At 36.5% G+C, this 26602-nt stretch overlaps 1 protein-coding gene across 4 annotated transcripts in view; it reads left to right on the top strand.

Moving 5' to 3' along the window:
- The window catches only part of LOC139479611 (kin of IRRE-like protein 2), a 267166-nt gene that overhangs the window by 51035 nt on the left and 189529 nt on the right, over positions 1-26602 (top strand). The window lies entirely within an intron of this gene.

Genomic DNA, 26602 nt, shown 5'->3' with positions numbered 1-26602 from the left:
ATGAAGACGAGCAAGAATCATTTCAGTGATTACCAGGTAAGTATCAACAGGAATGAGCCGAGACTATTAAAATATTTCACACAAGGGATTAACAAGAAATTGTATGGATGTGCTTTAGTAATTAATCAGAAATAGGGTAATGGTTTTTCCAGGACATCTCACACAACAGATGTTGCTACATACAACAGAGGCAAATTAGCATTGAAAAGGAGAAGAGTGTCTGACTACCTCCACAACTAAACCACGCCCTTGCTTGCTCACTCCTATCTTCTTATCCACCCCTCCTCCACTTACCCTCACACTCCACCCACATACTGCCCCGCCCACCCCGCCCCTCCCCTCCCTTCACCCCTCCTGCTAACATGACTCTATGAGCATGTCATCACATCACATCTGTTTCCCAGCTACATACTTGAATAACTGTTTTTGTGTGATTACCAGAAGTATGAACATTTGGGAAAATAATTTCCGTCATTTCGATGCATCTAATAAAAATAATCTGCATGAAATTATCGGGTAAAAATATGCGAAAAGCGTTTATGTCTTTTTATGTTTTATATCATATCCAGCACATAAATTAAAAAAATAAAACATACGTTAAAAAACGTCACGTCGTTTCCTGTGGTCGTCCTTAGAAGACATTTTTCACATGTTCTTCGAACAAAAAACAGGATGTCTTACAAGAAACACCCCAATCAAAGTACTTAAACAAAATTAGATGCAAAGGTATAAAAATAAGCAAAAAAATATGCTTGAATCCAACGTATAAATTAAGTGATGAAATATAAATATATGTAACACATTTTTCACAATGATCAAGCCTCAATGAGACGGTTGATCTCAGTTGAACCTCACAGGTGTTTGAAAATGGCTGACAGATGTGTTGCCATGAGATGAAGCGCTGATCAGGAGAAGTAATATATATATATCAATCTGGCTGTTTTCACAGAAAAGAAAGGAAAACTGGTATCAGGTTCATACCTTTCTCATATCTGCGATAAACTGGGCATAAAGGTTGTTTGTTAAGGCTTGGATACACTTCCGAGATGGAAACAGTCAAGATATACAAAAACAGTAAATAGAAATCATTCATAACGATGTACAGATGAGGTATGGTTGGGAGGAAAGATGGCTGGTTATCCATTTCCAGACTTTTTTGCTTTGATTGTATATCTTTTTATGTTGATTCTTTTCCTATTTCTACTGATGAGTACACCTAATTCATTCACGTGTTTATTAAAAAAATCAATTAAAAGTTTGCTTATAATTCACCAATCTACTGATAAGCAATCTTGATTTGAAAATTTAAAAAATAAGCATTTTCAAAATATCCTTAACTCATATGTTAATAACTTACTGTTTGTTTTATTGGTTGTTAATCTGCAGTTAGTCTATTACGCTTTTGCCTTATTGATTTCAGATTGGCCAATAAATTTAATAAAACATGAAATAAAAGTTTGACATTGTTAAACTTTGTTGTTAATCTTGGCTTACTTTGTAAGGCGAAAACCATATATATTTCATGTACTTTTGTGATTGTTTGAACTGGAATAATATCCTCTTCATTACTTGACATTAAAAATGTTTCCTTTAAACTGTTAACTTACTCAAACAGACTTTATCAACAATGAAAACAATTGCAACAATAGATCTACAATTTCATTTTTAACAAAACTAGAAGAGACTTGAATAAACAGACACCAACATACATCGATTTATCCCACATGTATCCAAATGATTTATTCATATATATAGAGCATCTCTTCAATTAAATGTGAAACTATCCAAACATTTTTGACGAAGCAAATTAAACTGGCATTGGATTACAACAGCGTGACAAGCCATGATAACGCAAAAGAGAGTGTTGTAAATTATGAATTTACTCAAGACACACTCTTGGTTGAGAATGAGGGGCGATGTGGCAATAAATCCTCCAATATCCACACAGTTTGACACAAAGAGAGGCTTCAGTCTCATATATAATACTATACTGATCCAAGAACGTACTGGACATATCTTAAACTACTATCAGAATAATCGGCACATACAAAAAAAGATTTTATAACCGTAATACATTTGAAGATGCCTAATGCAACTTCTACAAGGATTCGTTTTTTGAATGACTGTAGATTGTAACCAGGATTACAGGATGTTATTTATTTGTTTTACGGTTGTTGCACGTGATACTAACTAAGCATTTAGCAATGGTTTTCATGCCGTTGATTTATTTATACTGAAAACACTTTGTTGCAGTTTATTCAAACATAATACACAAATTCACTGAGAGAACTATTTGACAAACGTGCAGGAAAAGCCTATCTTGTAGTTACTTTTAAGAACAAAGTTTATTGTTTAAGCATTTAAGATGTTTGTTAGAATGATAAGGAACACTCCTTTCACATACCCTAATTACAGGTAAGGTGGTGAGGTGAAATGGGGTTTAGTGTTGCATACAAGATTATTGCACTTATATTGCAACATGCATGCATGTGTGTGTGTGTGTGTGGCTGCTTGTACTAATATGGACTTATGCCAATTTTATAGTGCTAGCCCATTGAGATGCCACAGTTTAACATGAATACCCTACTCAGACACAGTATACTGACTCCAAGATGACTAGCCCCTTAATGCCGAGCGCCAGACAGGGTAAAAACAAGCACCATCTTTTAACATCTTTAGGTATGACACATCCAGAGATTGAACCCCCAGAGAGAGAGAGAGAGAGAGAGAGAGAGAGAGAGAGAGAGAGAGAGAGAGAGAGAGAGAGAGAGAGAGAGAGAGAGAGAGAGTTGCTGGTTGGAAAATGACACCCTACACATCTTACATTAGTGACCTTTGGCGCTGATTATACCTGCAATGTAATATACCCTTGCAAAGTCATATACTGGTAATGCTATATACACATGTAATATCACATACTCTTGTCATTCCATATACTTCACCACAAGATTAATAAAATATCAAGCCATTTATATAATTATATTTTTATCTTTCTTAGATTCTTCTGCCTTCTTTTAATGTCTCACCTTCTAGTACATAATTATATGCTTTGTAAAAAAAAAATTGTTCAGGAAATAAATTAATATATCCCCATGACAACCAAACGTGAAAATAAATACCCTATAAATACAGGTCACCCTTGTCTAAAAGGTCAGTTTTCATTAGGTACCTAAACCAACTATCCTAGGTTTGACAAAAATAGTTACATAATAAAACATACAACTACATGGAACTTTTAGTCGTTTACTACACATTTGGTTGCTGCTTGTAATAAATGTCTCCTTGTAATAAACCTTGAACACTTCTCACAGCCACAGAGTTCAAATGCTAGCCAGGAACAAGTATGGATCTGTTGTCTGTACGATACAGTGTGCATTGTGCAAAAATTGTGCTAATGTTGATCACAAATGATGTTTAAATTGCTGTTTTAAGAGCCATTATAGAGTATCCTACTGGGTGGTAATTAACCATGAGATTTCTTCAAAACCTACATGCATATTAATAGAACTTTACACCGAAATACACCAACTACAAAAGAAGTAACCATATGTGACAAAAACATTTCAGTATGGAAATTGAATATTTTCACTTATCTGGCTTCATTCACCGAATAATAATAATAATTGCTTACATTTACCAATCATTATGGGAGGGCGTGGTTTGAGTAACGTTGGGGCTCTCCATGATAGAATTGTTTCGTGCACTTTTGCACACATTTATTTGTCTGACGATAAGCTTTCCACAGTTTTCGTAAACGAGCTATGAATGTGGGACATAATCTCAAAGTCATTTTTGATTTTGTTGATGGTTCTGTACTGCTGGACGGTACAGAAATGAGTGTCAACCAAACGAAGTGCCATATCAAATCGGCCCAGACTCAGTTTTTCAAGGAGAGGCTATCTGAACAACCACTGCATTGAGTTTATGTGCAGTGTGTTGAGAAGGTTAGCAACCCTGCAGAGTCCTTTGCTTGGATGAGGTCGGCTGGCATGAAAAGCTACACAGAAGGCTTTCTGTATATGGCTTAGGACCAGTCACTTCCCACTCGAAACAGTCAATGTGTGATTGTCCATCAAAATGTAAATATGAAATGTAGATTGTGTAATGAATTTAATGAGTTTGTTTAACACACTGTCAATGGATGCCCAGCCTTGGCACGAACACAGTATCTTAAGAGACATGATGGAGTGGCTCGATCATTTTACTACTGTCTTGTGGTTTTGACACAGAGGTCCATCCATGGTAGAACCCAGAATATATAGAGGGCATCATGGAAAATGATAAATCCAAATTTCTTTGAAATAGGCCTGTTTACAGCCTCCGACATATCCAGGCCAACAAACCTGATCTTATCCTTTTTGATAAATCCAATGAAATCATTTATATTATTGAATTTTCTGTCCCTTTTGACACCAATGTGATTTGACAAGATTCAGGACCCTGAGCTTATGATGAGCCTAACAAGCCTGACTGTGCCAGGATCGCCCAACCCTCTTTGCTGCATTTTTAATTTTAATCTGTAAATAACAACAACAACAACAACAACAACAACAATAATAATAATAATAATAATAATAATACAATTCACCCATGAGCAAATTACATGACAGTAGAGTGAACATAAAATGTCCAAGAGGTTTGCGATGTTCTGAAGCTATATGTTATGTCAGATTTTTTCAGCATCCTTGAAAGGCCATTTATACAGAGCGCTTCAGAAGCTGCATTCACACACATGATACAGCTGATGACTAGATACGGGAAGATGAGAAAGTGATACTCGGTTCCTCCTAATGCCACCCAAATCATTCTGACATTAGTCTTGATGATTCTCTGTTTATCTTTCTTGGCGCCCACTTGGGGCTGACAGAATATGTAATTGACAAAGAAATTAAATGCTTAAAAAGTCATGAATAGTTGATATGGAGAAATGTAATATTTCAAACTTCAATTCCCCCTAGAATTATGATTCTTATGCAGCTAATGCAGATAGGCAGAATTGACAGGACCTGTAAGCTATATTCATGGAAGACAAACTAAAACACAACAAAAAAGAGGCTTTGCTAAAAAAAACCAAATCTTAGGGCTACAGAAAGCTTCTGATACAGAAACCATGAGGTTTGTCAAATGCTGTACTGGGTTTTACACACATTCTTTGATGATATTTATACAGAACATGGTATAATGCCAAAAAGGTTTCGAAGTATTGTTTTTGGTGTCAGACTTTAAATTTGATAGGGAATTTAAATATCAAACTATATTTCCATAATAAATACTGGGATGTATATTTTTCTCCAAAGGCCTACCATTTTGAATGCTGTAAAATGGAATGATTAATATGACATCCCAGACAGCATCAACTGTCTTTGTGGTTAAAAAAAAATGGTCCAGCTTCAACTGAGGATGTTTTAGAGAATACAGATGAAAATACCACCAAACCCTATCCTCCCCTTTCAATGTACATCTCTGTAATTATGATGGGGGCCATGGTCCTTTTGCACCCTGATACCATGGTCAATACAGTACAGTTAAGGGAAGATGTTTGTTATACCCCAGTATAATAGACTTGCACAAATCTCTAAGCCACAATTATTACCGTATTCGACGTAATAAGCGCCCCGCTCTAATAAGCGCCCACGGCGATATTTGCTGATATATTGGCTAGTGAACAAGCCCAATTAGCATCCCTTCCGATTGAACAATGTACACAATACTTATTTATTCGGTATAATACGCACACGTGTGTTGTATGCACACTTAATTATGGGCGATCAAATTCTGGAAAAAAATATCTGTCCACATAAACATTTCAGGCTGTCAGCAATTTATCTTTCAACTATGTTTTTTTTTCACCAAAATTATATTCTAATAAGAGCCCCCTATTTCTAATTTTGGAAGCGCCCTGGGTGCTTATTACGTCGAATGCGGTAGTTTAAATCAGAAGTTCTTGATTATGTAAATAATAAGAACAAGTTGTCCATTATAAGAGACTGGAGTCCTTAGTTCCCATATCTAGACTTGCCTATTAGGAGGATAGAATTACCAGACACCCATGGATTTTTCTTTCAGTAAGGCCTTGTAGCAGGGCTAGATGTATGCCAACAATATTTCACTTTAATATTATGAGTGAAAAAAACGTTGTAGACATTAACCTCATGGGTATGGTGCTGACAAACTTTGACACGTAATCAGTGCGAATCTGGAATTGACACCCGTCATGGGTTTCTGATTCAAATAAGAGATGCAACATGACTGACTGAATGAGTATGGTTTTACGTCACTTTTGGCAATATTCCAGCAATATCACGCGGGGGACACCAGAAATGGGCTTCACACATTGTACCCATGTCGTCATGCCAAAGACCCGGGTTCGATTCCTGACATGGGTACAATGTGTGAAGCCCATTTCTGGGCTGGAATATTAATTGCTAAAGGCAGCATAAAACCATACTCACTCACTCATGTTGCAGGGTGCCAATTTTCTTGTTGCAGGGTGTCAGTTTTCATGTTGGAGGATGTCAGGTTTCGTGTTGGAGGATGTCAAGTTTCATGTTGGGGGTGTCAGTTCTTATGTTGGTTGGTGTCAGTTTTTATGTTGGATGGTGTCAGTTTTCATGCTGGAGGGTGTCAGTTTTCTTGTTGCAGGGTGTCAGGTTTCATGTTGGAGGTGTCAGTTTTCATGTTGGAGGTGTCAGTTTTCATGCTGGAGGGTGTCAGTTTTCTTGTTGCAGGGTGTCAGGTTTCTTGTTGAAGGGTGTCAGTTTTCTTGTTGAAGGGTGTCAGGTTTCATGTTGGTGGTGTCAGTTTTCATGTTGGAGGTGTTTATATATAGTTCTCATGTTGGAAGGGGTCAGTTTTCTTGTTGCAGGTTGTCAGTTTTCATGTTGCAGGGTGTCAGTTTTCATGATGGAGGTTGTCAGTTCTCATGTTAGAGGGGGTCAGTTTTCTTGTTGCAGGGTGTCAGTTTTCATGTTGGAGGTGTCAGTTTTCATGTTGGAGGTGTCAGTTTTCATGTTGGAGGTGTTAGTTCTCATGTTGGAGGTGTCAGTTTTCATGTTGGAGGTGTTAGTTCTCATGTTGGAGGGGTCAGTTTTCTTGTTGCAGGGTGTCAGGTTTTATGTTGGAGGTGTCAGTTTTCATGTTGGAGGGGGTCGGGTTTCATGTTGGAGGTGTCAGTTTTCATGTTGGAGGGGGTCAGTTTTCATGTTGGAGGGGGTCAGTTTTCATGTTGGAGGTGTCAGTTTTCATGTTGGAGGGGGTCAGTTTTCTTGTTGCAGGGTGTCAGTTTTCATGTTGGAGGGGGTCAGGTTTCATGTTGGAGGTGTCACTTTTCATGTTGGAGGGGGTCAGTTTTCATGTTGGAGGTGTCAATTTTCATGTTGGAGGTGTCAGTTTTCATGTTGGAGGGGGTCAGGTTTCATGATGGAGGTATCAGTTTTCATGTTGCAGGGTGTCAGGTTTCATATTTACAGCTTTGGTGGAATTAAAAGATTACTGGTGTCTTGCTTAAAAAAAAGGGACGACAAATGGGTACCTGGTCTTCAAATCCAAAATAAGCAGATCCTGAAACAACTAAGGGACTCAGTTCAATTGGTCAAGACAACATGTCCTATATACACATTGAAAATGATGGGGAACATTTACACATGAAAATTCAAAAAGAGAAAGCACTCATGTTGTCGATGGTATTCTCTGGACACGGTGATGGATATGTCTATGTTTCTACATAAACAGGAATGCTTTGGATATCATTACTATTGTTGATTAGACCTTAAATAAGGAATTCTATTTCACAGTCCAGGCCAGAGCAACTACCTACTTGTAATATAGAACAATTTCATCATGCACTTTGTTACTTCATCACATCAAAGAACAGTCTTTTCGCAATTTTACATTATTGAGATAAATGAACATTGTCCATGACTATAATCAGGAATCATGTTGATGTGGAACTGGAATTTTTGATGAAAATGTTGTTCCAAGGCCACAATTATTCATCTTCCAGTTACAGACGTTGACATTTATAGTTCTGAATCTTTATTTCCTAGAAAGTAATGTAATTTTGACATGAAATGTCTATGCCAAAAAATAATGTTTTAAGGAACAAAAACAATTGAACTAAGACACTGATCGGTGTCAGACAAAGCTAGGCTACTCTTTCATTTGGATCAATTTACAAAATAGCGTTTGACTCGTGTGTATAGCAATTTTGTAAATATGAATTACAGGGATTGACACAAAGATATCTTGAAACCAGATATATTTTTCATGTTAACAAGCAGTCAAGGCAGCAATTCAATCCAGTCTCCAAAGACATTTTTTTCTTTCTAAATTAAAGCATTTAATGATGCAATTTATCTATGGTTGATTCTGATGAGGATTTTAAAGTACAAACAGGGACCAGTCACAGATTAGTGCAAACTTGATTATCAGGAACAGACAGGTAGATAGATTCCTCATTAGTACAGGTAGATAGATGCCACTCCATCTCATTAAGTCTTCAGCCAGTAAATAAGACTGTTGAACACTGTCACCAGATTGGATCCCAGACGAACTGTCGCACAATTTGTGATCATGACCTTGTCAAGGGTAGACAGATATATTGAACTTCAAAGCAGTTAGATAACCATTCCTTACAAGTCCAGTGATGAAAAATGTCTGGAGATATGTGTACTTTACTGACAATTCTGATAAATATGATTCTTGCAAATACTTGCAAGATTAAGTACATGTATTTGTAAGTGTTCACCATACAGGTAAAGATGTATTTTGCTACTGGTAGCATGTAAATGTTTTGGGCGAAAGTTGGGGTCAAAATAAAATTGTTTCCAGAAAAATATTGTGCCACTTTTGGAGGCAGAAAAATACTGTACCATTTTGGTGGCAGAAAAATATTGTGCCACTTTTGGAGGAAGAATTTTTTTTACCACTTTGGGAGGCAGAAAAATACAGCTCACAGTTCAGTTAATTTCTCTGAAAAGCCACCAACGGTGGTACAAGAGCATACATGTACAACATACAATATGTATTCATTGAGGATCAAGATGGTAATATGCTTATGTGATTTAGTCACTTTAACATAATAATGTATTTGAATGTACAATAAATCTGGATAGATATTTCAAAGTGGATATATGTTTAGGTGATAATTAACACATATTTGGCCAGATATGACATTTCTTTCGGATATAAAGAAGTCATTGTTGGAGAAGAGCTTCACACCTCAAAATATATTGAAACTTAGTTATATGAACTGCTTAGTGTACAGACATAGTCTACAGGACCAGGCGTGAGTTTGGCACAGTAGGGGATTTGACACAGCCAACAACGGGTTTGACTGTATGTTTCTATATACTAGAAGAATTTTGTGGGGCTCATCTTATCTGGCCAGGTGGATGTATGGTACTGCCTGTTTGCTGGAAAACTGAAGAAGAGTGTTCTTTGATGCCAAATTGCCCCAAGGATACCGCAACCTGACCCCGCCCATCCTTTCCCTTCTATATGGGTCTTTTATCAGGATACCACTTACAAAAGCTAGATAAGTAAAATTATATCTAGTATTTCTGGCAGAAGTTCATGAGCCACTAATTGCATATCAGGCAAGATTTGAAGGTCGTAAGATATGAGGGTCCGAAACCCCCTGTGTGAATGGTGTTAGTGAGTGCTCATTTGGCTTGAAGCAGCTCTTGTTTGGATGAATTTGGTGATTTGAATTTCTTTCTTTACAGAGTTGGTTTCTAAAGTTTGGTTGATTATTTCAATGTGCTAATTACAGACATTTTTCATCTCTATCTAATCAGTGTAGAAAGCAGGCATGATAAATTTCATACTGTTCTGATCAACTCTTATTTGCTGGTTCTTTGATTCTGCATACATTAATATATTTCCTTTAGTCAAACTTGAAATTATTTTTTGAGAAGTGATTTCTTTTTATATATGTAAGAAATAGATAAAAGTATTATTTTGCACAAAACCAACTTTACACTTTGCAGCATTTGGAATAACTGTTTCTGAAAATACAATAAATGCAATTTAAAATGTAGCAGCTTGTTATACATTTCATTTCTAAAGTGTTAATATTAGAAGAAAAACATGTAATATGTTGTCTAACAGATATCATTATCTGCAGAAACTCACGATTTGGACGACTTTTTACACTTTTCTAACACATGTAGCTGAAATAAAGTATTGATGGAAGCTGATAAAACACATTGATTTTTGTGCTAATTTCCTGGTCACTGATTATGTTTACTCTCTCTTTGTGAAACACTTCCCTTCCCTCCCACCCATTCCTATCCCCCCCACCTCCTCCACAAATGAGGAGGAATGGCCAGAGTTAGGCAAACTAAAGACAGATAATGAGAAGAAATTACTGTGAGAGCTTCCCTCAATAGTGAGCCGCAGAGTGTCCACCAAACATGATTTTCTCATTTTTCATCTGTTGTGAAAACAAGCTGCTATGGACCCAAACAATTCCAATCAGAGTTCACAGAATACAATGTTCAGTCAACTCACCAATTTTGTTTGATTGGTGCTTAATTATCCAACATGGGTCGATAGACTTCGTTTTTCCTTTATATAAGGTTCTTCCATCCTCAGTACAGTCCTGCTAAAAACTATAGCAGTAAGAATGGCAAAACATGACATTGGCAATATTTGTGTTTTTCTGAGCGGGTGCAATTTCTTTAATTCATCATGTGGAGACATGCAATTTTCTTAAGCTTCATTTTTCTCAAAACAAACTGAAAAAACATGGTGAAGGATGTCCCACGTCTACTCTCAAGTCGCCTAAACTTCTGCCAAGATATTTCCTTAGTAAATAGCTTCAAATTACCCATCAATAACTGTGAACATTGCATATTTGCACTCAAGATTAGACTGAGCTTCCCTTGTGAAAATGACAACAGAGTCCTTTTTGGGTTTGTTTGGTCATGAATTGGGTTGTAATCCTCACTATGATCACCTTACAGAATCACAATATGGTCTTTACTACTGCTTATCTCCCCCCTTCCTCCCGTGACTTGGTGACACTTGAACCCCACACAAGAACAATCATATAAGAAGCTGGCCTATATCCATACACAAGATGTCTGCCACTCGAATGTTTGAGGAGGGTCAGGACATGGCTTGTGCAAGGTGAATATGGCTGATTGCTGGCAGTCATACTCAAATACTGTTCGGTGGCTCTGAGCGTATGCTTACTGAATAATGAAGTTTGATGAGTGAGTGAATTTTGTTTTGTGCATACATGCAGCTGTATCACAAGTAGCAAGTCTCAAGCAACCAAACCAGTGGGTGACAGTATGAGCACTTGCAGGGTATGAGCGGTTTGAAATAAATAAAATTGTCTGGCTGCCATCAGGACCCACAGCTCTAGGCCCTGACTGAACTCTTCAGGCCCTCAATACTTCAGCAACTTCATCTCAGATTCGTTTTTTCCAACTTTGCTAATTGAACAGATAAACTGCCTGAAGGATTTGTCGTTCCTGTAAACATCTCTGATTTCTAAATGAAAAATAAATATATGTAATAGCATAGACATGTAAATGTACTGTGGGCCATAAGTAAATTAGAAACTACGGGCCAGACACGAGATCTACCTACCAAGGGTTTACGGGCAGGCTCTTATTCCAAACACTAGGTATTAGATATACAATACGAAAGTTCAGAGATGTAGTCACAGGTTCAGTATTAAAGTGAGTAATTACGTTCGAATCAGACAAACCTGTGGTTGATATCATGAGCAACTATCTGTCCAAGGTCATTTATCAAAGACAATGGTTCAACTAGGTTAAGTAGGTGAGTGTGTGACTTAATGCTGCTTCGAACAGTATTTCAGTTAGATCACAGCATCAGTGCTTCATATGGGAAAGAAAGCTGAGGCAGCGATGTTCATCTTATATGTTTACGGGGGCGGTTGGGTAGCCTAGTGGTTAAAGCGTTCGCTCATCATGCCGAAGACCCGGGTTCGATTCCCGACATGGGTACGATATGTGAAGCCCATTTCTGGTGTCCCCCGCAGTGATATTGCTGGAATATTGCTAAAAGCGGCGTAAAACCATACTCACTCACTCACTCACTCACTCACTCACTCACTCACTCACTCACTATAAGTTTACGACTTACGTAAAACCCACATGCATTGGTATAGTGCTGACAAACTGGGATTCAAACCTATGAATAACTAACTGGCATTTCTAAGTGAGTGAGTTAAAATTTGAAGTCTCATCGCCAATACTTCAGCCACATTGTGAACTGGCATTTCTTAGAGATGCATCCCTTTACAGCGTCTTGTGGGGCCTTAGACAACAGGTTCACACAAGTCCAAACAACATAGGTTAGACAACAGAATACTTCATAATGATACCGAATAGATAAAAAAAATAAAGAAAAAAAATAATTATTTATGTTTTTAAGTTATAAAAAAAATAAAATCATAAAATATTTTTTAGGATCAGCAAGCATATCATGTTGTGTGTAGTATACGTTCTTTATTGATTTTCCAATAACATCTACAAACCCCTGGTACAAGCCGAGTGCATGTTCATGTTTCTAGTTTTCATTAATCATTCCTGATAGATGCTATGACAAGAGCACAATTGTGTAAAGCTGGGATAACTAATGATAGTCATAATTTAATTTTCTCAGTAGCACAAGCTGAAGTCATAAATACATTTTGGATTTATATTTTAATCTGAATACTGGAGTCCCCATTTTAGTTTTGTGTGATAAATGTAATAGATAATGAAATGGCTGTACAATGGAGGTAAGTAAATCAATTTATGATCAATATGAAAACAGATCATAAACTGCTCTGAAAATAAATTATACATGTCTGTAATGGGGCCATATCATGACCCCAGCTAGTAACCTGTTCCATATAGTGTATGCCCTGCATATAGCATTCTGCTTCTCCAAACCTTTCAAAGTGTAATATATTTTACATTTAAAAAATCATTTAAGAGCACTTCCATTTTTAAACCTTTCAAACAATGTTAACAGCACTCAAGCTGCTGAATCCATCCTATTTCCTGTTCTGGCTACTGACTAGAGGTTTACAAAGCTAAATGAATCTTGTTTACATCTGTGTACTTGAACTTTCCCTGAGATTTTTAGAGGTAACTCTAATTGACATTTTTACCCCCATCTGTGCATAAATAATTGTCCATATGAATACATTGTACACTTATGTAAACCAACAGAAGCTTTGCAAATAGCTTTTTGTGAGCCTTTATTTACTTCTTTTCAACAAATGTTTTGATGATAATATGTAACATATACATGTATTATCAATATTATATGAACTCTACTTTTTGCTGCATGGTCATTCATAGAGGTATCAGGTTAATGTTCAAGACTATTTATATCAAAGACTCTTGGCCTCCAATGAAAGTACTATTCGTGCATCTATATTGCCTAACTTAATCATACTAAAACAAGTGCATGTTATCATATTTGAATTTCCATGTCTTGTTATGCTCTTTTGTGCACATCCACAATATTGATGCCAGTGAGTAAAAGCAAAAAACCAACCTTTCAATTACAATAAGAAATCTCTGCTTAATGTACAGTCCATTGTATGATTCTGAATGTATTATGAGCATGTGTTTATGTACAATCTAGGAAAATTCGTCCATAATGGAGTAGTATTGCTGAAAATATTTCTATATGACCAACCACTATGTATTTATGATATCAATTTTTCATTTAAGACAACTCCATTGAACATTCATTTCAGCTTAGCCTCCAGGTAATATAAAGCTCTGTACAATTTCCTCCCTTATCATACTTTGATTCGAGACATCAATATCCGCTCGACTTCCAGTGAGCAAGATGGATTCCACTAAGCTGGTGACCACTGGGCACCCTAGGCCTACAGCTTTCCTGCGGTGCCGGTTAGATCAGTATGTCTTGTGAAATATCATTGTGATATATCCCACACCACCAAGTCCCTAAAGTTTTATTCAACATGTCTGGCAGACTTCCAATGACTGGAACTGTGCATGTATGAGGCCAATTACCGTAGGAAGAGAACCCATTACTGAACTCTCTGCAATGGTTCCGGATCTTGACAAGAACTGCACAAATATCATGTTCAGGAGTTCTTGCTTTCTGGTTCTGTATAGAGATACATTGGCTTGATCTTGAGGTCTCTGATAATAGGTGCCGATATAATGATAGTTCTCTGAAGAACAAGCATGGTGTTCCCAACCCTATTTTTCTGGTTCTGAAAAACAAAATTTATTTTTTCTCCAACAAAAAGAATTTGAAAAGCAGTATGGTTTCCTCTGAAACAGATTGTATTGCACCTTGGAATCATCTGTGTCCATTTTGATCATTTTTATCTTGTATTGGAACACCAATTTGAATGATCCCATTTAAAATGAAGCATTTACACATTTTGTTTATCCACCATTTATCATGGACAGTGTTCTCAATAAGACAAAAACATCATAAACATTCAGAATGGAGATAAAACAACAATGATAAACGATATCTAGAATACAAGCACAAATGAAATGATTAAAGTCCATTTTTATGCAAACAACAAAGAAGACTCCTTGCCAGGCTTACACCTAGGCACTGAAGTGATCAAGTACCTGTAGGACTTCCTCAAGGCAAATTGTTCACATGTCATCCTATTCATATGCTCAGTTAATTTCAATGTACTGTGTCTTCATATGTCAAAATGACCTCATCTATATGGCAGACCTCCACGAGTCTTGATAGACGGTACTAAAATGTGCTAGTGTTTTATATACCTTTGTGCTGTGTCCCCATCTGTGTACACGAGTCTACAATGCATGGTAAATTAATGCCATGGAGAAAGTTGTGTGGAGGAGATCTCTCTGGAGTGTCCTTTCTTGCATGGCCAATTGTTAACCTCAAACAAGGAAGAGTTCTTTTAGCTGTATTTGCAGCACTGGGTAAACATGAAGGAAAATAATGTGTCTCAGTCTCTGTCATTATCTTCTTCTTGAGTGGCCGATATGCTAGTGATCATGACCTGTCATGCCGACTGTCTCATGACATGATACCATGATTATCATTTGGAAGTATAACGACCAACACTTAAGTTTTCAAGAACATGTCACAACTCATGTGTAGTAATTCAATACACGGAAAAGAGGGTGATAAATAAAGATGGATGTCTGAGTGGGATAACCTACAAACACTTCTTCCAGTTAGTGAATGCCTGCTTGGTCTAGTGGTAGAGCATCCACCCAGAGAGCGGAAGGTCGAGGGTTGATCCCTAGCCACGATATACCAAAAGACATTAAAAGATAGTACTTGTTGTTACCCTGTCTGGTGCTCGGCATTAAGGGGCTAAAAGAATGACTGGGTGGCTCAGAGCCAGTATACTGTGTCTGAGTGAGTGAGTGAGTTAAGTTTTAAGTCACATCGGCAATATTTCAGCCATATCGTGACTTGTCTGAGTGGGATATTCATGTTAAACTGTGGCATCGAATCACAATGGGCTAGCACTATAAAACTGACATTAGTCTGGACTAGTACAAGCTACCACATGCACACACACATGTGCATGCACATTGCTATATAAGTGCAATAATCTTGCACATGATGCTAAACCCAATTTCACCTCACCTCAACTCTTCCTCACTTTCTTTTCAACTGATGAGATAAATGTTTTATTTGACATATCCTCTCCTTGTGACCAATATCATAATCTGGATGTTTTATTCATTGATCTTTTGGAAAAATGCCTCAAAATAACCATTCTAAGAAAGAAAATGTAAATTTTACCTACTTTGGGAAACAATAGCACAGGCATTAAAATACTATCAAGTGGTAATTATTTCTCTTCCATTTTCATTGTCTCTTGTTATTCCATACATTAATACATTATTGTATATTAAAAAATTATTTTTGAAGTTTTTCGTATATCAACAGATCTTTCAAATACTGTTTATATTCGCTGTCCATGTAGACATATTTATGATATGTGTGTCATTAACCAAGTTTTGTATACACTAACCGAAGAAATTTGCAATGAAATTAATATAGTTCACAAATGGTGCCATTGAAACGGATATTATGGTCATGCTACTCTGACATCTGGGCAGAAATTCAGCCATTATTCAACTGAATTGAACTAATTACATAGCACATTGAAGAAATGGTCAATATATTCAGACTTGATCATGGTTCACTTGTAAACCCTTTCACATCAAGCTCAGTTTTAATTGTTTTTGAAGAAATGAATTCTGAATAAATTACTTTGAAGATATTTCATTTGGAAAGACAATGTGTCCTAAAGCTGTGTTGAAATGAAGCAAAATAACTCGGTTAATATCAGAACAAGTTTACAGAAAAACTGTCCAACTTTTCCTTATGGTAAACCATCACAATCACCATGGCGTTTAGCTAACTTTCATCTTAACTTAAATAAAGGGCTGCATTATTTTCATGCCTTTATTTTAATGAACCAGAAGAGGAAGCTATGTTTATTAATAATGAATAATTACTTTATCTTTTGATATTGACACGCTATCGCTTTTCTACATCATCCGTTCAGAAGTGTGTTAATGAAAAGAGGGTAAATACATGAGATGCATTCCTTTGATGTTTGGTTTCCAAATACAATAAATATTTATCTGCAACATGACACAAGAAGTATTAAGTCCAACAACAACACCTAACAATCCATGTCACATGATCGCATGGTACCAATCTGTGCAAATGGCCTTGAATGATACCAAGCACATATTTTTCACAAAGCATCTACCGGTATGTGCGCTTCGGCAGGGTTAATGGTTTTAATAAATAACACGATCTTCTGGCAGGCAGCCACTGTTATGGTGTTTTATCTGTAACAATTAGTGCAGGCCCTGTGACACAGCCTGATATATCACAGATACACCATGGAGAATCTTGAGACAAGCGGAACATTGAACCAGTGCAACCTGTTTTGTCCACGTACGCAGAAGGCGATACATAGACAATGAGAATACAAGGAATATAAAGTGCAATCATTTTTTAATTACATTATTTAATCCTCTTATGATTTGGTTAGTATCTGTTGGTTGCGATCTGGTAAATGGACAAAGAGATGGTCCTGAAGTGTGGAGGTTGGCAACATCCCTGATACATCTGGATTTCTTCAGGACTGAGAATTAAGCCGACGGAAGTTGTAATTTAACAACCTTATTGAATTAAGACGCCATCTTAGGTCAGATTACATTTCCTTGTTTTCGGAAACCTCTCATATAAATTCCTCAAAGATACCCATTAGCTTAGTGTGCCACAAATAAGAACTATGAAACTGTATTAAAATCTATGATTATTTGTCATCAGGGAAATTGTTTGCCGTATGATATTTGGTCTTGTCACTATATCTGCATAATTAAGCCACACAAGACCATAAGAACAAATCAATATAAATACAGTTTGATATATGAATTTATAAAGTATACGACATGATACAGTTTAGCATGTAAGCGTAACTAATTCCTTATGTAATGATTTGAAACTGATACTACATAAATGCATGCTTTATAGATCTATACACACACACTTATTGGCATCAGAATGCTCCCAAAACCAATTTTCCAGGACCTAACACTCTTGTGTTGGCAATTCTCTTCTTGTTGCAATGCTTAGACAGATTTTTGCAGGAATTGAGTAAGGCCATTCCAATCCCAACCATAAAGTTACATTTTCAGACACTGATAACATCTACATAGTGTTACAAAGTGACACCACAATAGTCATAAAAAAACTGGAGACAGGCCAGCAAAGTAACAGCTCAGTGTATTCCTTTATCAAGTTACTACCTCAATCTGTGTGGGCTATTTATTGCTGGTAATGCCCCACACAGGTCCAGCAGTGAGAGGGAAGACTGAAGTAGTCTTCCAGAAGCTAGACTAGTATGCCAGGGCAGGGAAGTGTGACTGTTCCATCAGTCAGGGCCATTAGACACACTGTCCTCAAATCTATTAAAGTCTTTGGGCAAATCACTCAAATTTCCCAGCTTAAAATACCAGGTTTTAGTGAAGACTGTTGACACCCCCTTATCAAGCAGCTGAAATTTAGGGTTGGGCAGTGGTCAGTTTACTTATAATGCCTCATGGTGGTCAAGTATTCAGCTCTTGACAACTAAGGCAACACCTCTGGACAATTGAAGACATGGAAGCATCAACACTTGACACTACATGTGATAAATACCTGACGTATCACTCCACTGCTGGGATAGTAATCAGTCTTTCAGATGGTTACAGTGCACACTTGATGTCCAGCAGAATCTGGAAATAAATATTTGATGATAAAATGTTGATGATGAGTCCAGTGTTATATGGCTCTTAGAACTAGACATTATACATCATCATAAAGATCTTTATTTCATAAATAGAGATTATTATACTCACACATGTGTCATACTGATTTTATGAAACGATTGTCGAAGCTGATATATCCTAACCAAAAGCCAGGGTGATACATGAATTCTTACACTGATCATGACCACTGTCTTGGAAAAGCACAATTGTCCAGCAATGATGTTGTTTCTTGTGTGGCGTCATTCCGACCACAATAAGATACAAATGATATCATTCGGGTGACTTAACAACACATTGATGCATGTGAAGTGATATTTGAACTAGTGCACATACGATTTTTTTAATTAACTAATAATAATGGTAATAAATTATCCTTCTTCTCATTGACATTGACAAATGACATACCGGTGGAAAGAAGTAAAGGAACAAGTGTAGCAGGAGATGTGATTGTCTTCCTGTATTGTCTACTGGCCCTAAAGACGACCATCATTGTTAACAGCCCATGAAGACCCATGCTTGTCATAAGAGGCCATTGGGTTCATTCATGTCATCGTATCCAATTTGAAAAGGTCGATGCTCATGAAGTCAATCAGTGGATTGTCTGGTCCAGACTTGATTGTTTACATACCAACATCATATAGCAGGAATATTGTTGTGTGCAGCATTCAACAACAAACAAACAAACATTTGTGAACAATGTACTGTGATTCTGTGTCCACATCTCACTCAGGGTCCTATTTTGTTAACTTGAACCTAACACAGAACATAAGGGGGCACAGGTGGCCCAGTTGTCTAAGGCCCTTCAACTTACTCATGTCAGAAACCTATGATCTTGGGTTCAAGTCCAAGTGACACCCTGATTAGGTTTCTAGGTTTGTCAGCACCACATCTGTGCTTTTTGGTGTTCATCTGATTGAGTTTGTTTCAGATCAAGCAGTCACATCATGATATAACTGAAATACTGTTCAAAGAAACATTAAACCGAAATCACTCACTGAGCATAGAACTGAATGGTCTTTATCCTACATGTTTTTTTTCATTTCTTCACAATATCCTGAATTAAATATTTGTTCAAAGGTAACACTGTAATTGTATCAGATTATGTTTTCAATAATCTATGAAACATAGGTTTGTGCTCAATTAAATTTTAAATGTTCAAAATTGATGATTTCAAAAATAATTCTGCTTATTGGACTTTGAAGTGGTCTATTTGCCACCAATGATCAGCATCCCTCCAAACTGCTAGAGGCCTTTTGGTGATGTGTTTCTCATTTTCCCTATAGAACACCACAAGGCAAATCATAAACATCTTTAAATATTAATTGGCAATGTGTTTTTGAAATATTATTGATCGAAAGAATAAATGTTTTGAATTTGATATCTGGTTAATATCAATTGCTTTTCTCAGCAGACAAACAACAGAATGAAAGTTGAGAACAGCCAAAGAAAATAACTGGGTTCAAAGCAAACTTGAATTTTGTTTCCATTTGAAATTATTATGATGCAGTTTGGATATAAATTCTAAAGTGTGCACTTAGACTAAACAAAATTTTTGAGAGCATCAAAACATGTTGAAAGATACATATTTGAAACATAGATATTGAAATATGATACCATTCATGATAACAAACCAAAAACTCATTTTGCAGTTATATTGAATGTTAATACATACATTGAGAGGTAAATCATTAAAAGTTTTTGGCAAAAACAAATTCAAAAGAAATAAAGTGTATGTCATATAAATTGTATTTCATCAAAATTGTTTTACTGTAAATAATCTGAGTTTAGATTTATCATAAAGTTGAAACACAAACATTAAGTGAAAAGACCATGGGAAAGAAAGGAATGACGTGTCATCATTAATCATGAATGTCTTTATGCTTCTTCAGCCTTGTTAAATATTCATCTTTCATGATTCTTCATCTGGTCTTATACATTATTTACTTTTAATGACCCCACAAAAACAAGGAGGTCAGGTTTCCATCATTTATAACACCCACATAACATATATTTTACTATTGTTTTTTTACCATTAAGTGTAGTGTTATAGGAATTCATTTTCCCAAACAATTTTTATTGTTTTACAAAAATTGGATTGCAATCTGTGCTCAACTGCAATGCGAAGTATTTCACTCTTTAATAAATACTGGAGTAAAGTTCTCCTTTTATTATAGCCATAAAATAATCAGAAAACAGATAGGAAATTACCGTCAGGGAAAGTTAACAATTACTTGATCTCAGAGGACTTGAACAAAATCTGTTTTAACGGGTCAGTGAATTTAGAGTAAGAAGGTCACGATTCTAACGGTGAACAGTTTTTAGGGAACTATTATGTTTCCATAGGGTACAAAGAGAAAGGTATTATTTTACTTAATCCATAGCAGTCAGAAGGTGGACACCATGCTTGCAAGGAATGTCACCAGTGTTTTTGTGGAATGAACATGAGCTCCTAAGGTTGTGCTTAACGGACCAATTTTATGAGGTCTATTCCATGAGCTTAGTGCTGAATCCATGAACATGTTTGGAGATTGAGCAGACAAAACAATTGATCATCACATCCTGAGCTTGGTCTAGCCAGCATACTTAAAGTACATAACTGACAACAGAGCAGGCCCACACTTAATCCTTCTTTACCTCGATAACCTCTCTGCTTGAGGTAGTCCCCAAACCTCATTGGCAAGTCTTAAACACCAATTTATTGCCCCAAACTTGCTTCTGAATATGCCATGTTTGGTCTTCTATGACCATGGCTTAGAGCAAAAGATATCTTAGACTTTGTTTTTTCATGTCTGTTACACTCTGTAGTATTTCCTGCAGCAAGTCAATTGATTCCGCTCAATGTCTTTATTATCATCCTGCTTTAAATCCCTTTAATGATGAAATAAAAGAGTTTTAGAGAATTCACAATCCTGCTTTGACCTCTGTAATATATAGGTCTTTAGAGAAAATTAACTTTATTTTTCTCCAGCATTATATTTTTCTCCATGTCCTTTCCTTTTGAGTCTTGTTGGATTAAGACTTCTTTCAACTGATGGTTCTCATCTTCTTCCACAAGTTGGCATTGATTTCCTAACTGAAAGATATCTTCAAAGCATTGTTGAAAATATCTTCACATTTAAACATTTCTGAATGACTGAATCTATACAATCTGGACCATATACAGTATTAGCCATTCGAGAATATATATTCTTTTGTTCAGGTTTCAAATTTTTAAGCGATAATTTGGCAAAATATGTTTCGAAGCGTATTCGCCAATTTGAAATTAGTGCTGTAAAGCATGAGAAAGCTGCCTTCTGATTGGCTAATGTTGGCTTCTTGTCAGTCCTTCCTTTTGTCGGTCAGAGTCCGCGAAAGGTTGGTCTGACGTGACCTGTAATGGGATGTCCTCAGATCTCTGTTTAGCGGCAGCGAGAACTAAGATCTGATTTTAATGAGATTGGCGCATAGCAACAAGTGCATGTTCTGCTTAAAGCTTTGGTTTCACTTCATTAGTTTGAATGAACAATATATTTGGAATGTCTTTGGAGTGAGTGAGTGAGTGAGTATGGTTTTATACCGCTTTTAGCAATATTCCAGCAATATCACGGCGGGGGACACCAGAAATGGGCTTCACACATTGTACCCAAGTCTTTGGCGTGACGAGCGAACGCCTTACCCACTAGGCTACCCGACCGCCCGAATATCTTTGGAAGGAAGGACAATAAGAAATAGTTTGTCTTTGGGCAATTTGCTCAAACTCTTTTGTTTGTGAAGTGGACAGGATATTTATTGTTTATGAATTTACGTCCTTATTTATGGATGCGTATTAGTGCAACATTCTAAAAAGAATATCCTCTTCGTTGATAAACTTTTATCAACATAGATGATACTTTCACCAACATAAATGATGATTCCATCTACGTAGAGGAAAATTATTTTTTGAATGTGGCACTAATATACTTTCTTGGATATTGCTCATGAATTTCATGTTCTCCTTTGACAAACTTTTTGTAAAGATATAGATAATGAAACCACAGTTGGCCAATAAAGAACTTGGGAGGCAAATACATTTGTATTAGATATAAGTTAATTGTATGACATTCATTCTTTCACACTGTACACAGTGACAATGGATAATATATTAATAGTTTAAAACATCCTTTTGCATTTGCTTGTGATTAATAATATTTTGAGAAATCAGATCATACGGCTGCGTTTTCATAGTACAGATCCTCCTAATTCTAGGTCCTCATGAAACTTCACACATATTGAGAAAGTGGTATTGTGGCACTTTACAGCACCTATTTACTTCCTGTACAAATTGCAAGCATACATGAATGGAGGGTAGGACATAATTTCGCCTTCTTGTTATGAAGGCTGTACTACCTGAATCAAAATGTCTGAATCAAAGAAGTGAGTCCAGGCAAAATAGAAAATGGAAAACAAATGGATTTGATCCATATTATAGTGAGTGAGTGAGGGAGTATGGCTTTACGCAGCTTTTAGCAATCTTCCAGAAATATCCCAGCGGGGGATACCAGACATATTATAGAAAGTCATCACAGTGTAAAAGCAACCAAGAAGAGAAGAGGAGATATGACACCTCATCATGCAATCTTCTTTAAATTTTGTCACAAGCAGGATCAAGTTTGATAAAAGAAATGGAAGAGGAAGGTCATGACATCTTTGTCTATTCAAACACTCAATGCAACATATTTCTGTCCCCAATTTGCAGAACATTAACACATATGCTATGTTGCCCCCCACACTCCTCCTGATGAGGACCACTCACATACCTGTTTCACCACCTGTGTAATTACCTAGAAGATTCTCAGGTGTTATCCAGGTGTGTCCAGGTAATTAGCCTGCCCTGAAGAATACTTATATACCTGTGGTGAGAGGGCAGTGTGTGTTGTCTGTCCTCAGTAGGTCATACTTCAAAGGGCATTGTTTGTCCAGTGGTTGAAGGCGGTGACATTAGTTGTGCAGAGTTGCATCCCTTATTTACAGGTCATGACTTTGAATCCCAGAGGTTGTAGATATTACCACTTAGGTGTAGCCGTTGCACGACCATTTCGTAAACATAACACTTTGTTTATTCCATCAGAAGATGTTGTGATGCTGATGTGTTCAGAAAGAGAATTCCAATGAGACATTTTTAGACCATGTGATGCTTAAGATCTTCCAGCCTTTGAGTGTGACTCAGTGACTACCTTTAAGTGAAACAGGCCAAGGATCATAATTGGGGTTGAATCCCAGAGGTTGTAGATATTACCACTTAGGTGTAGCCGTTGCACGACCATTTCGTAAACATAACACTTTGTTTATTCCATCAGAAGATGTTGTGATGCTGATGTGTTCAGAAAGAGAATTCCAATGAGACATTTTTAGACCATGTGATGCTTAAGATCTTCCAGCTTTTGAGTGTGACTCAGTGACTACCTTTAAGTGAAACAGGCCAAGGATCATAATTGGGGTGTAATTGGGATTCAAAGTCATGTCCATGCATCCTGGCATGATCTAAGCTAGGACACAACTGAACACAATTAGTTGCAGTTCCTTTGGTGCCATGACGCTTCTAAACAAAAGTCATTCCACATGACGCCTAAAAACATTCATCATGACACAGGCTTCAATCTTGGTTGTATTTCACTGTTGTAACAATTAAATGCTCAAGTGGACCTTTGATCACATGCCATGTGTTACAGCCTTGACGTTTCTTGTTTCATGGAGTGTTCGTCTTTGTCAGAATGTATTTTATAGCAAACATGGATAGAATTATGATTAAACCGCTTTCATGTTATCAGAAATGTGTGGGCCACTGTAACTTGATAATGCCCTCATATTATATTGCTTGACAACGGGCCATTATCACGTCTGTTGTTAGGTGATGTCATAGGGATAGGAAAAGGTGATGTCACTTTCAATAGTGATGTCATCTGGTTGTTCTATGACATTTCCATATTTGTGAAAGTGGGTCAGTGAAATTTGTGTTCATTGCAGTAAATGTTTCAAAACCGAAATTGTTGTTTATTTTTATTTGATAACAAATTCTATCAATCTTAGCTATAATAACTGTAACCCTATTTTATAGGGCATTATCATTTGCAGAAGCCCTCTGTCTTTTCAACTGCACTCCTTCGTCGGGCAGTTAATGGAAGACATCAGGCTTCTGCAAATGATAATGCCCTGAAAAAGAGAGTTACCCTTATATTATACATACGCCTACCATTACTACCTATAAGATGTGGCTTCCAGTTCTGAGACAAGTGACTTAAGAATAAAGATGGACTTACAGGAGACAGCGTAGGTGTAGTGTATCAAGATATACAAATGTGAGTGAGTGAGTGAGTGACTATGGTTTTACCCCGTTTTTACAAATTTTCCAGCAATATCACGGCGGGGGACACCAGAAATGGGCTTCACATATTGTACCCATGTCGGGAATCGAACCCGGATCTTCGGCGTGACGAGCGAACGCTTTAACCACTGGGCTACCCGACCGCCCCGTTATACAAATGTATCTTCATACATATTCATGTACTGTGCACTAGACAGTATGAAAACAGCAGTGTGTACTATATCAGAACGTATAATTGACTACTTAAGACATGTACTGTACTGTACAGAAGAAAACAATACTGTACTGTACAGTATGAACACAACTGACAATGTGTAGTATATCCAGACATCTGTTCTATAGTACTCAAAAGAAGTTAAGGACCTTCCGATTCTTTCATATTACTATTGTTAATCTGTCATGGCATAATCAGTAATCAGTCATGTCAGTAATATGAAAGTATCGGCATGACAGATTTACTATAATAAAATGAAAGGTGGTCCTTAGATTCTTTTCAGTCGTACACTTAAAAAAGCCATCTACTGAAAGCAGACAGTGTTTAGTATATCGAGACATGTAATGGCGACTTCAGACAGTGTGTGGAGCATAGTGAGACACTGTATTGTACATTGACAATATTAACCTATCTATTTCCCCTGCTGAAGCGTGACATTATGCCACATAGCACTGCTGTGTGTCTTGTGTTATCAATAATGTTCAAGGGACTTGATACATCTCCTGTTTATCTAGAATGGCCATCAATAAAGTGAGATGTATACAGGGCATGATCCACAAACAACAGCACATGATAAATGATACATGGTAAATAGGTTTTACTGGACACACTTGTATTCTCCCATTGTAGAACAGCTTTATCAATTTATCTGACACTATGCATATAAAAAATAGGATTAACCACTTTGCTGCCACAATATTGTCACATGTTCATTATTGAAAAAATTACGGTAACTTAAAAAAGATCAAAAGATATTTTGCTTCCAAATATTTAAACAGTTCTTGAAGTTATTAGGGGTGTGTAGCTGTTCTTGAGTTGGAACAATATAGAATATTCAGGTTCAAGAGCAAACAGTGAAGCTGAATTTTAGGAAGAAGAAATAGAAATTCATTTATCAGTTTAAGTTATTCAGTGCCTCCATGTGAATGTGTTGAAATTATGAACAAAAGTGTGTTTTTTATCATTAACAGTTTTAATAAGTCTAAATAAATAAATAAATTAATCATATATATATATATATGTTGAAAAGTATTTTTATCATTTATAATTAACTGCACTTATAAACAGGTACCTTCAAGAAAAAGCATGTTTGAAGATATTTACATGCTAAAAATAAACACTCCTTAACCCTTGAAGATACATAACACTTTTCATAATATCTTTTAATGAAGTACATCATCACATTTATGTCTTATGAACATGCCATTTTAGCTTATGCAGTTTATTACTTTCATATATATATATATATATATGTAGGTGTAGGAGAGTGTTATGATATACATTTTGTCACATTATAGAGCCACAATGTCATAATCACATCTATGGTATATTGCTATATCAGATTGCAAGCCATGTACTGCAAATCAGTTAAATTGTTAAAAGTCAAGTGCAATTTCTTCAAGTTTAAGTAAGATATGCTCTTTTTCTGTACTTGTTAACTTTTTCCAATCAATAATTACAAACACATTACATTGGTGGGAACTCCCTTGTGATCATGCATAACAAATTACAAAGAACCCATAAGGCTATGTGGTTTTGTGTAATAACAAGGTGAGTTTAAAACTACGTGGTGTTCCTTTGTACTTCATTGCTGGAAGATTAAGTGTCAGATATCAAGGATGCTCTTGACTGAATTATTCAAACCTGATTTGATGGCATCATTGTACACACAATACTTGTAATCAAATATGTTTTTGTTTGTTAGGAAAGTTACGTGATGATTTAGAGGTCATTCAGAACATTGTTACTCACTGA

This window comes from Haliotis cracherodii, unplaced genomic scaffold (genome assembly GCF_022045235.1).
Source record: "Haliotis cracherodii isolate W230 unplaced genomic scaffold, xgHalCrac1.p SCAF_1, whole genome shotgun sequence".
Lineage (NCBI taxonomy): Eukaryota > Metazoa > Mollusca > Gastropoda > Lepetellida > Haliotidae > Haliotis > Haliotis cracherodii.
This window is presented reverse-complemented; position numbering and strand designations above follow the sequence as displayed.